Genomic DNA, 13,645 nt, shown 5'->3' with positions numbered 1-13,645 from the left:
AATGGGAGAGGCCACAACAGTGAGGCCCGCGTACCACAAAAAAAAAAAAAAAAAGACCAATAAACATAAATTTGCTGGTCATAAGGGAAATGCAAATTTTTTAATGAGATATTTTTTCACCCATTACATTAGCAAAAATTAAAAGGATGTTGTCATATATTGGCAAGGAAACAGGTATTCCCAGAGGCCAGTTTGGAGTACAAATTGGTAGAGCTTTCGTTGGCACTATAGAATAAAATGCTAAAGATCCATTAATTGATGACTCAGCAATGCCCGTGGCTTGATATCATTTTTAGAGAAATATGTGCTTGTGTGTACCAAGATATCACTGTAATATTATCTGTAATAGTAAAATTTTGGAAAGTACCTAAATATCAAGTAGTACTGTTAGCTTAAAAGAAAGAAAGGAAAAAAAAACTGTAGTACAGGCTATGTAACTCTCCCCAAGAGTTTAGAAGCCTGAGAGGCAGAACCGCATGGTGTGAAGCTTACAGACTCTGGTTTCAGGCCAGCAAATATCTGGTTCTGAGTGCACCACTTCCTCTTCGTGTGAACAGCAAGCCGTGAACCTCTCTGTGCCCCAAGTTCTTCATCTGAAAATGGGACCTAATAGCAACACTCACTTCATTGTGAGACTTGAATACGGCAGTGCACGCAAAGTTCTCAGAACAGCAGCGTCTGATACATAATGGGTGTTCTATACATGTTCCCATTGCTGTTGCAAGTAGCAACATGGAAAAATCTCTTAGACATGTGACTTTTAGGAACTGCACACACATGCACTCATACACACACAGTATGATTGCAATTATATATATATACATATATATATTTGCATAGAGATGAACAAAAGCAATCACTTATAAGTGATTTTTATAGTTGTCTTTAATCCATTTTGGAAGAAGGTGGAGTTCAAAAGAAATAAATTAGTTTTCAAACTCTCCATGGAAAAAAAACTGGAAGAAAACACATCCAAATGTTCACAGTGATAACTTGTGGACGGAGAAATGATTTATTCATTTTGCTTATTTCTTCTATTTCTTTCCCAAATTTTCCTTCAGGCTTATATATTACCTTAATCAAAATACTTAAACAACCATGGTTCTAAACAGACACATTGATAACGTATATTACTGGAAATGATGACATTTAAACATAAAGACCTTAATCAACTCCACTTCAATAAAAAAAAGAAAGAAAGAAAAAGAAAATAAAGACCTTCTCTCGGCACTAATGGTTTTCACGTTATATGATGAACTTCGGGAGAACTTCCTTCTCCACCTTTTTGAAGAGGAGGCAGGAGGGTCTGAAAACAAGTAGCCGAAACAACTCCTGGTGAAGAGGTCATGTGAATAAAGATGAAAGGATTTGGAATCATTTGCTTTGGATGGAAGAAGAGATTTCTTAGCAAAGGTTCCAAACTCACGGGCTCTCTTGTTAACTCTGGCCTTGAGACATGTCTTTTGTCTGGCCATGGCAGTGAACACAGCTGTTTCAGTATGGAAGCCTTTGCCGGGCACACACACACACCCCCGCCCCGTTTTCTCATGGGTCCCACCATTCCTAATTGACTTAAATCTTGCTGCAACTTTTATTTATGATACCTGTCCCGTCCCTGAAAGCGATGGAGCTTGCAACGCCCAACTAAACCCTTAGTACGTAACTACAAAGGAACTGAAAGCACTTCAAGAGACTTTGGTTAAATATGAAGAAATAGTATACAGTTTTAAATCAAAGAGAGCTTTTGCAGGCCCGCTTCTGGTGACCTTTCACAGGAGGATTTTTAACTCTCTGTCTCAGGTGATCTTTGTACAAACTCTCATCAAGATCAGGCATTAAAATACCACTGGGAGCCCTAGAATACAGTACTAGTTCCCCAGTTTCAAAGCAACAGCATCAACTGGGGTGCTTGTCAAACATGCGGATTCCTGGAGCCACTCCACTCCCTCCAGCCATGAGACTCTGATTCCTCAGGTGACACTGAATCAGGGAATCCTTAGACCACATTTTAAGAAACAGTGTCGTGGTCGATAGCGTTAAAGGTGCCCATTAGGTGACAAACACCTCCTCCTCTGGATGAGCCCCCAGCAGCCCCCAGCTTGTAGACACGGGTGCTGATGAGTGGTCCTAGCAAACTGGCACGGGGGGAGGGTATCTGCCTCAAGTGGGACCTCTCAGATTCTCTGTCATGGGAACTTGGAATTCAACAATACTAATAATCTCTACTAATTACAAAACTGGAAGCAATGGAGGGACATGCAAACTTCAGGGTGGCTATCTTCTGCCTCAGGTCTGCAGAAGCAAAGAAAGCTAATCCTTCAAGGAAATGAAGCAGCCGAGCTGAGAAAAACAAAAGTGAGAGATCAAGCCGTCCTGCATTAGGGTACAGTAACGACGGTAACAAATACCCCCCAATTTTAGTGACTTGAGAGAATTTTCTTTCTTGCTCGTTCAGTACCAGGTCCCTTCTGTCTTGCGGCTCCGCCCTCCCCTAGGTCCCTGGAATCTTTTCCATGTAGCCAGTCAATGGGATAGGAAACATAAGAAGTTTCTATGAGCCAGGCCGGGGAGCAGCAGATATACTTTACTGGCCAGAAGTCAGCCCTGCTTACAAAAAGAGCTGCTTGAAAATGCCATCTACCTATGTACCCAAAGAAAAAGGAAAAGAAAAATGTAGTTTAATGAACACAGAGCAGCCTCTGCCACAAGCTGCAAAGAGAGAAAAGTTAAAAGAACAGTTGCCAAACTATTGTCACATCAAAAATCAGAAAAATAAGTATTGGTGCGAATATGGAAAAATTGGAATCTTCGTGCACTGTTGACTGGAATGTAAAATGGTACCGTCACTGTGGAAAACAGAATGGTGGTTCCACCAAAAGTTAAACATAGACCCAGAAGAACTGAAAGCAGGGAATCAAACAGATACCTGCACACGAATGTTCGTAGCAGCGGTATTCACAACTGCCAAAAGGTGAAAACCCAAACGTCCATCAACAAAAGGATGGAGAAACCCAGTGTTATATCCACACAACGAAATAGTATTCTGCCTTAAAAAGGAAGGAAATTCTGATACGTGCCACGTCACAAAAGGACAAATACTGTACGATTCCACGAGTACGAAATATCTGGAGTAGTCAAATCCATAGAGATGGAGAGTAGAGTAGTGGTTACTGGGGGCTGGAGGGAGGGGGGATGTCTCTAGGTCAGAATTCACTCCTGAGCTACAGACACGAATACAAAAAAAGCTGTTTACACTTAGACCCCAGGCATCCAGTGCAGACCCCCCCCCTCCCCTATATCCCCTTCTCGATCTCAGCCAGCAATTATGCTTCCAGCTGCCCGAACGACCAAGGGATCATTCTAGACTCCTCTCTCTCTCTCCAACCCGACCAACAAAGACGTCTGTTAAATCAGAAGCATCCTCTCCGTCCTCATGTCACTGTCTAGTCCAGGCCCGCTTTCGTTTTCAAATTCATCACGACCGCACCGTCTTCACTCTCTCTTTGCCTTGCTTCCACACTTTTGCCAGACTGCTCGGTCCCAAGGTCTCAGTGTGACCGTGTGTCTCGTGCCCGTCACCCCAACTTCCCCGCCCACTTCTCAGAGGCTCTGATTCATCCGCAGGATGACGGTACATGAGGTCCTTCACGACGCCAGCATTGCCCATTTCCCTGCCGCCCAGACCATTTCCCACCCTGGATTACTTACCACGCTTCCCGGATTTCGCCATGCTATCGCCCCTGCCCGGGGCCCCTTTCTCAGCCCCTCCTTTGCTTGGCCCAAACCCACTTCTCTGGCGAGGCAGCTCAGACATCACCACCTCCTGAAAGCCTTCGGTGACACCCCGTCCCCAGCCCTAATCCTGTGTTTTCTCTCACAGCATCCCAGATGGTCATTCTGTGCCATCTCTCCATCTACCCACTTAGGTCAGGAACCCTGACTTTGCCTGTGGGCCCCCAGGGCCCGTTTCTGTGTCTGGCAGGGCTAAACCCTCAACAATGTCTTGTGGTCACCGTGAAGGGGGTACCCTTAATTCCGGAGATATTTAATAAAAACAAGCTGCCAGTCAAAAATCAAAACCAAACCAGACGAGCAAAAACCCCAGATATACACTGATGCCTTCGTTGCATATTCAGCTGCATTGCGATTCGGGAAGAATGGTTTTTGGACCATTGATCGTCAAGCAAAATAGTCTCCTATACTAGAAGCATTAAACTGCAAGTATCTTTTTTTTTTCCTTTTCTTTTTTGGTCCCTGAGGGCTGATTGGATTCAAGGATGCAGACAAAGGAAAATAATAAAACACAACTGAGAGTTAATGAAGTGGCTATTTTTACACCTGGGAATAGTTCTGTCTGTGTCTCTAGAAAGAAAATATGCGTTTTGTTTTGCAAACTCAGAGCAGAAATAAGATGCTTGAAGACATCCTGACACCGGAGCAGCATTTTGAAATCTCACATATTGTAGTACATTTCCCGATGACACCACATCTATGAAATGTGTCGTTTTCGAACGAAAGAGAAACCATATTCCGTCCATAATCTGACAAGTCACCTCTGAAGGCCGAGCTTAGGGCTGATTTGCTCCTCATTTCCAGAACATATTCATGCAATTCCTATTTATAGGTGAAATCTAGTCACCGCAAAAATGCAAGATGACAAAAGATTTTTACACCCCAAGGTGATAAGCTACTTAAAGGAAAATCACTGATCACGGGGAAAGTGCAGACCACAGAAGATTGAACCCAAGCCTTGCTTCAGTGGAATTTGACCTGTGTAACCCTTTCCCTTCCTCATCTATAACCTTTCTACAGCAGAGCTTCTCTGCAGGCTTAATCCAAACTTTCCCTGCTGCTTTCCCTGCTCTGTTTCTGGCAGATGGCATTTTGCAGGACTGGGTCGAGTTAGGACAGCAAGTTTCGGCGGCTAGAAACACAAACACATGAACGAAGGCAAGGGTGAATTCCAGCGCACTCTTTCAGGAAACGATAGAACAGGACCCATATAAGGCAGTGGCGTAAAATCTCTCTCCTCTTGGCCCTAAAAATATCAAAAGGACTTCACGGTATGAATAAAAAACACCTCATTCCTTCCATAGATGAATATTTCACACAGTGTTCCAGTTCCCATTGTTCATGTCTGCAGTCTGTCCCTTCCCACATTCTTATTTTAAGAGTAATAGATGGGGCTTCCCTGGTGGCGCAGCGGTTGAGAGCCCGCCTGCCAATGCAGGAGACACGGGTTCGTGCCCCGGTCCGGGAAGATCCCACGTGCCGCGGAGCGGCTGGGCCCGTGAGCCGTGGCCGCTGAGCCTGCGCGTCCGGAGCCTGTGCTCCGCAACGGGAGAGGCCACAACAGTGAGAGGCCCACGTACCACAAAAATCAAAAAAAAAAGAGTAATAGATGTGCTTCAGTGTCCCAATTTTATGAATGTGGAAGTTAACCTTTTGCAGAGATCACATTGGTACTAAGTATAAATCAGAATGACAACAGAGTTCAAAAATCGTATCATTCTTTTTCTGGCTCTCCTTCACCTCTATCCTTACCCACCACCATCATGAGTCTCCAGAAGTTTCTAGAACCACCAATGTTACAGAAATAGTCTAAACTTGCACAGGCCCTCCTAGAGGTTCGGATCAGAACGAAGACCCAGAGGCTCTGCAAGCCTCCTCAGATCTGAGGGCAGCCCCCATTCATGAGAATTTCTAAGAGAACTCACTGATCCAGGGTATGGGATCTACTCAGGTTGCCGGCATCCCAAACATCTTCTGAGACTAAAGATGGTTATGATTCCTTTCCTGATTCCAAGGTGACAAGGCCGTAGGAAAATTACAGAAAATAAGCTGGTTGAAGGTAGACTTGCCAGATATCAAAATATACTATCAGGCCACATTAACTGAAAGAGTGTAGACGTCATACAAGCACAGAGATATAGACCAATGGAATAGGATGAAGAGTCCAGGAACTAAATGCAAATACACACACACACGCACACAAATTTGTTACATGGCGTAAATATCTTAAATTGGTAATTCATCGAGAAAAGATCCAATACTGTTGAAATAATAGACTATGAGTTTCGTGGAAAAATGAAGATTTTTATATTTTATATTTTTTATAATCCTACCATGAGGGATGTCTTTCTATGTACCAAAAAAGAAAAACAAAACAAAACAAAACAAAAACAAACAACAACAACAAAACACACACACACAAAACAAAGAACTCGGAAATTGCAGAGGAAAAGCTTGATAGGTTTTAAACTTCCCTGTGGTTAAAAGAAAAAAAAAAAAAGACATATGATGTTAGTTTATGTAACAAATGAGGGGAAATATTTGCAATGCATCTTTTTAAAGGTGAATACAGAAAGCCGTTTTACAAATCAACAAGGGAAAGGGGAATTCTCCACCAGAAGAATGGGCAAAAAACAAAGAAGCAATTCACAAAGGTAGAACTACAGCTACCAGGAAATGTTAGAGATCAAAGAAAGTCTTATTAAACAACAATGATCTATCAAATGTCACCTATCAGATTGGCAAAGACTAAAAAGAGTGATCCTACCCAGGGTTAGCAAGGCCAAGGGAAATAAGACTGTTTTATCCAATGATTATGGGAGTGGAAACTGATACTCCTTTCACGAGTACAATACGGCCCTTGGCATCTATCTAAATGCAAAATACGAATATCATTTGACCTGTGATCCCACTTTTGCAAATCTATCCTGAGAAACAGTCGGCCAGGTATAGGGAGAGGAAGGCACACGCACCCTAAGGTAAGTATTGGTGGGGGGATGGGAACACAGGAAAGGGATGCAAAATAGGCCCAGGGACCAGGGAGGATTCAGGCAGTTTCCAAGAGGAGGGCAGGCTGGAGGCAAGTCTTGAAGGACAGGTGGAAGGGGGAACAAAAGAGGAGGCGAGGACACGGCTAAGGTCGAGCGAGAACGTCGCGTGCTTGGGGACACGGCAGTGCCTGCAAGCCAGGCTCAGGATGCAGGTGGGAACCAGGAAGGGAGAGAGTAGGAGGGAAAACTGCAGCAAGAATACGAAGGATGCTGCTACCGGCGCCCGCTTTCGGGAGGAGGAAACTGAGGTTCGCTTACACAGCGTGCGTGAACACAGCTGGTCGCCTAAGTCGTAAAGACAGAGCAAGAATTTGAGCCCACGTTTTCCTGACCTTGGAGCCCAGACCACAGCCAGGAGATTTGGACTCTATCTCGATGGCCCTGGGCCACTGTGGCAGGCGGGAGAAAGGTTAGGTCTGCCCTTCGGGAAGTTTGCTCTGGAGAGAGATGGGAGGCAGCCCAGGAGGAAAAAGAGACCTCAAACAGGGCTCCATTGCTGGGAAAGATGGGGTGGGAATGGGGGTGGGGTGTTAGAAGATACTCTTGCGATAAAATCCACAACTGGGGACCACCAGTCGAGTGAAAGGTGGGGACAGGCAGAGCAGGAGTCAAGAATGACTCCTGATTTCTACCTGACAATACAGGTGAGTGAGTGCAAACAGCCAGACAATTGCCTATTGCATCTTTTTTTTAAAAAATAAATCTATTTGCCTTGGGTCTTCATTGCTGTGTGCGGGCTTTCTCTAGTTGCGGCAAACGGGGGCTACTCTTGGTTGCGGTGCACGGGCTTCAGTAGTTTTCAATAGCTGTGGCTCACGGGCCCTAGAGCGCAGGCTCAGTAGTTGTGGCGCACGGGCTCAGTAGTTGTGGCACACGGGCTCAGGTGCCCCGCGGCATGTGGGATCTTCCCGGACCTGGGCTCAAACCCGTGTCCCCTGCATTGGCATGCGGATTTTTAACCACTGCGCCACCAATGGAAGCCCTTGCCTATCGCATCTTCAACACACCTTATGTTCACACCTGCGTCTCGTTCTTCCCTCCCCATGAAACATCATCCCTGACTGTCTTCAAGGTGAAATCCCAACCGTCCCTCAAAGCCTGTCTCCAAGGCTACCTCCTTTCTCATGAAATCATCACAGAAAACTCTCCCTTCACCCCACGCAGAGTGTGAGTCTTGGGGCACTTTGTTGTTCTCTCCTATTTGCCTTTATCTGCCCGATAGTTAATCAATGATGCATGTTTCTCTTTCTCTTCTCTTATCAGCCTCCTGATGGCAAAGGGCCACATGGCCACATCATCTGCCCCCTTCCACAGTTTTTGCAGAGCACAGCAGAACCTCTTCTGCGTGGTAGACATTTAAATAGTTGAAATCAAGAAAACAAATAGCTCTCCCCCTCTTTCCTCTCCTAGATTTTGCCTTCTCAGCTTTTAGCAAAGAAAGAGCTTCTTTCTTGCTCCAGAAGAAACCGAAAGAGTTGGAAGGCAGTTTTGGAATGCCTGCAGGAGATTTTCTTAATCGTTAACTGGCTGATAACACCACAGGAAACTATCTTAAGGAAAACACACACAGTGATGAAACAGGAGGGTCCTATTACCACTTCCTTGCTTTACTGAACAGAAGATTTGCAGAGTAATTCCCAATGGAATGTCTTCCAAATGTATATAAATAGTCACGGTCAACTTGGTGAAAGTGTGTGTTTCCAAGATGAACTGATAAACGACACAAGATAAAAGAGGTCAAGGGGACAAGATGGATTGCATGGGACATTTATAGACAAAGTTTGCTCATTTTGCTGGAAAGCAAGCAAAGACACTCTATGAGTCTGCCTCATTTGGGAGAGCACAGTGCAAAACTTTAATCTCAAAAAATATATATATAGATAAATGAATGAATGAACAACTGAATGGAGGATTGTTTACAGGACTAAAATATTCCATAGGTGAGGCATAAACAGATATTCATGCAAGAAATAAAGCTGATCCTTCGTAAAAAGGAATCAGTCCAACACGTTCCACCATGTCATGCTTTGGTCATGACAATGACACAATGGGGTCCCTCCTGGAGTTGCTTTTCCTTTTTCACTGGTGACTCCATCCTCCAAATCAGAATTTCCCGAAGTGTGTTGCCTGGACCACTAATACCAGAAAATTTTCCACCAAGGGGGTGCCACGGTCAAATACATTTGTGAAATGTTTAACATTATAACATCTCTCAGAGAATCACAGTGCGTCGTGGCATCACGGAGGCCCTGAAAAGTCCTACTCTAAAGAAGCTTTCGCACCCTTTATGTATGTGTTTTCCCAACTTACTTGGTCCTGGGACCTTCTGAGCGGAGTAAAAGTAAGACCTAGTAACCTCAGCTGGAAATAATGTCCCCAAACCCAACTGGGAACCTTAAGACCTTCCCATCTCTGGTTTTCCCCCCTTCTTCTGAACCTCACCTCCTCCCCTGAAAATTCAACAGCCTTGTCGCTCATTTCCTCAGAGCCCAGAGAGCTGACAAGAAAAGATGAAGAGAGGATTTATTTCACCTAAAGTTGCTAATGGGTAATGACTTTTTAATTGCCTCTCCCTGGGAGTATTTACTTTTTTACTGAGGGCTTCTGAAAGATAATGGCTGAATTCAAAGAGTAGTGCAAATGCCAAAAATCTTGCACCTGTATGTCGCAGAAGACAAGTCACCTGTTCGTTCCATGAGCAGGGGGCCTACAGCGAAAGTGCAGGGAAATTATTCCCTCTCTCCCTGCCATCAAAGCAACTGTGGCGACAACGAAATAGCACACCCCGCCCCTTTGTGCACCGTGTGCTAAGATTCACCCCTCATCTTTACCTGGCTCACTCCTCCTCCTGATTCAGGAATCAAAATCATCATTGCTTCCCCCACCGTGACGCCTGGGCTAGGATACGAAATGGGTGATGCCCTTTCACAAACCCAGTACCTCCCCTCCCCTGGCCCTAGGGCATTTATCACTGTGTGCCAGAGCTCCTTACTTCTCCGCCTCAGCCACCAGATTTTAAAGTGTGTGGAGGCAAAAAACGTTATCTGTCTTATCTCCTTCTATGTGCCTGGAGCCTGGTCCAGGATAGGGTCCATAGAAAATCAAAACCCTAAAGTGTAGAGAAGTTTGGTTGTTTTTAACCCTATGGAACAAAAAACCCCATTTTCAAGAAGAGATTTAAAAGGAGAAGATGAATATATGAAAATGGGTACGTTGGTGAAAGTCCAGTGGTCCCATTCAGCTGTGCACAATATTAATTGAGCATAGCTATATACACCGCTGTGGGAGAAACTGCAGGAAGACAAACGATGTATAGGATTCAATTCTTACCTTCGAGGAACCTAAAATAATGAAGTGGTCATCATATACTCTTTCACTGGCCTTCCAACATGGCTGACGTGGGAGAGCGTCTCTGAGATCTGAGGATATCCTGTCTAAGTGGGCTGGCCAATTCCCTCTCAATCCGCTAAGAACTCGAATGGTTATTAGATTGAAAGTTTCACCCTGGTCCCAGGGCCAACAGCTGACAATAGGGTGGTTTCCTAGTGCAAGGAGCGTCGCCCACAGGATACCTAACCTACCCGGTGTGTTTCCTGTGACTGAATGCTGTGTAGGCATTAGCTCAGCTGGCCAAATGCAAGGGACGGCTCAGGGGGACAGGATGTCAGGGGTGGAGCTGGGCGTCTCTGCTGGTGAGTGTGACAGCAGCTGCATGGGGAACATCTGGGTCCCGTCAGAGTTTCCCAGAGATCTCCTCTGTCCAACTGCAGCGTGAGCAAATTAAGACTGATACATTGTGTGGCTCTTTCTGGCTTTAAAGATCACAGATGCTCTGCTAAATTAATGCATGCTCTATCTCCACTCAATCTGACACCAAAACAGAGCCTTGAAAATGTACCAGACCGTCACTCCCCCAGCCATCTGAGCACACCCAGGGCAGCCCTGCTTCTTCGGCCTGGATTCCTGTGGGTAAACGTATGTATTTAGTTGGCGTGTGTGTGTGTGTGCATGTGCACACACACATGCATTTTCAGACTAGAGCTTATCTTCACCGTAGGGCACGTGTACACAATCTTGGCAACGAAGATACATCTTGAAGCAAAAAGTACTCCACTGGCCCAGAGTTCCTTAAACACCAAACTGTCCGCTATAGAATAACACCAAGGGAGATGAGATCATCTGTGTCATTGGGAAACAGTCACTTTATGCAAATAGAACACATTGCTAATTCTATTACCTAAGACTGTTCTGTTCTTACTCTCTAGCGCTTACTTCACTAACCCGGTTCTCTACGTGGCTGAGAGCGTGTTTTGTTTCTGACAGGAGAAACATAACAGTCAAATACATCTTGAGGAAGAGTCTTTGGGGCACTTAGCTAAACTCTTCTGTCTCTGTGAGATTCTAGAGATCAAATCCAACTGGACAGTGGCCTCTTGGTGGCCACCCAGGTGGCCCTAAGCTTGCAACTCCAAAGGAAGTATCTCTTATAATGGTACTGCCTCTAGAATGAAACTGACTAGAAGGAAGTATCCCTAACAAAGGAAAAGCAGTCTAAGAAGGCACCAAAGCCAAAAACGAAGAAAGGTCCTGCAAATTCAGACCACTGGATTGCCTCCTTCCACCGTCTCTTCCTGATAAAAGTACTAAAGGGAAGTAGATAGAATTTATCCTCTATGACGTAATCCTCAAAAATCTTAAAATATTCCTAAACATCCCTACATTCCCTGTCAAGGGTTGGAAGAACGACTTATAACAATGATTTGGGGGCTTCCCCGGTGGCGCAGTGGTTGAGAATCCGCCTGCCAACGCAGGGGACATGGATTCGATCCCTGGTCCCATGGGAAGATCCCACATGCCGCGGAGCATCGAAGCCCGTGAGCCACAACGACTGAGCCCGCGTGCTGCAACTACTGAAGCCCGCGCGCCTAGAGCCCGTGCTCCGCCACAAGAGAAGCCACCGCAGTGAGAAGCCCGCGCACCGCAACGAAGCGTGGCCCCCGCTCGCCGCAACTAGAGAGAGCCCGCGCGCAGCAATGAAGACCCAACGCAGCCAAAAACAAATAAATAAATTTTTTTAAAAAAACACAAAACAATGATTTTGTGTGCCCAAGTCCTTCTTAGCAAACTGTGCGTGGACACGGGCCCCACGTCAGAGGCCTTCAGCCTGGGAACGACAGTGGTGTGCTCAGCTGCTAGTTATTCGGTTTTCAAAGTTCTCCCATTTCCAAAGGCCACTAATCCCATCAGCCGGTCAGCCTCCACTCATTCACTCACTCATTCGTTCATTCATCCAGCAAGTACTCACGCAGCATTGACTAGGCCACGTGCGGGGGTACCTCGGCGGAAAACAGCCCCATGGTTCTCCAGATGAGATGCCGGGACCAGGAGCCTCCCGTTCACCTGGGAACTTGATAGAAATGCAAATTCACCGAGGCTCCGTCTCAGACCTACTCAACTACAAGCTCTCGCGTGGCCCCAGAACTCTGGGTTTTAACAGGCCCTCCAGCAGCCGCTGACGCACGTCAAGTTGGAGAACCACTGGTGTAGACTAGACCACGCTTGCTCAGAGCGTGCTTTCTCCTAGAGGAGAGCCGTAAGTAAGTGACTGCGTGTGATGTAATGTCAGGCGATTGTCGATGCTCCCCAAAGAAAGGAAATCAAGCAAACAGGGGTAGATGATGGGCTGCTATTTCAGTTGGGCAGAGTCACCGAAGGAAGACCTCCCTTGCGAGCAGTGAATGGGGTGAGAGGCGGGCACAGCACTGCTGGCTCCGCGCCACAGCCCTGCACCCCGTTTCCCTTCCGAGCTTCCAGGTATAGATATCAGACCACACTGGGAAGACGCTTGTCTCACCGGCCATTCCAGAATGCCTATGGGAATGTGAATCCTGAAGAAAAGCAGAAATCTAGTACCTGCTCCAAACCTCCAAGGTCTGAAATCAGCAGATCCCCAAATAGCCAAGAGCCTCAGTGCTTTCACGGAGACCATTTGTGACAGACACATGAGGAAGAACTTCTTGACAGCAAAGATTATGAAAATACAGAAGAGGCTGCCAAAGAAGACAGAGGAACTCTTTCCTGAAGGGAAGATTATGCTCCAGCACTCGTGGTTCAAGGGCACTTTTGGTGGGAAGTAAGCCTGAAACAGACGATACTTTGGGGTCACAGTTATTCCCGAGATCGTAAACATCTGCTGTATCACTTTTTCCAACGCTTTTTATGAAAATCCTCAGACACACAGAAGAAGAGGAGGACGATCATACATAGACCTGTCATGTAGAATCCAAAAATTTTAACATTTTGCCGTATTTGTTTTATCTCTACAGATGAAGAGATAATAAATAAATATTGCAAGTCATTTGAAAGTAAATTACAGATATCATGTAAGTTACCCCTAAATTGCCCCTAAATATATAATCATGCATCTCTTAAAAATAAAGCCATTTTCCTACATAATCACAATATACCGCCCCAAGGAAATTATTGATAATTTTCTATTATCTGATAATATCTACTTCCTATTCAAGTTTCTGCAGTTGTTCCAAAGGTGTCTTTTAATTACTTCTTTAGGGGAAGATTGCAATATGCCTGCCTTGTTTGGGTAGAGATTTGAGCTCCATTTGGTTTTAAATACACATGTAGATACTGACATTGAAATTACACCAAAATTTAATATGAATCACACCAAAGCTTAACATGGTGAAGATTACAAACCCAATACTTATGACTAATAAACAGTCCACGGAAAAATGTGAGAAAGGGAAGGAGGGACCCCAGAAAAAGAGACTGAGTCGCTTGTAAAC

This window comes from Kogia breviceps, chromosome 3, assembly GCF_026419965.1.
Source record: "Kogia breviceps isolate mKogBre1 chromosome 3, mKogBre1 haplotype 1, whole genome shotgun sequence".
NCBI classification, from domain to species: domain Eukaryota; kingdom Metazoa; phylum Chordata; class Mammalia; order Artiodactyla; family Physeteridae; genus Kogia; species Kogia breviceps.
Note: the sequence above shows the minus strand (reverse complement) of the source record.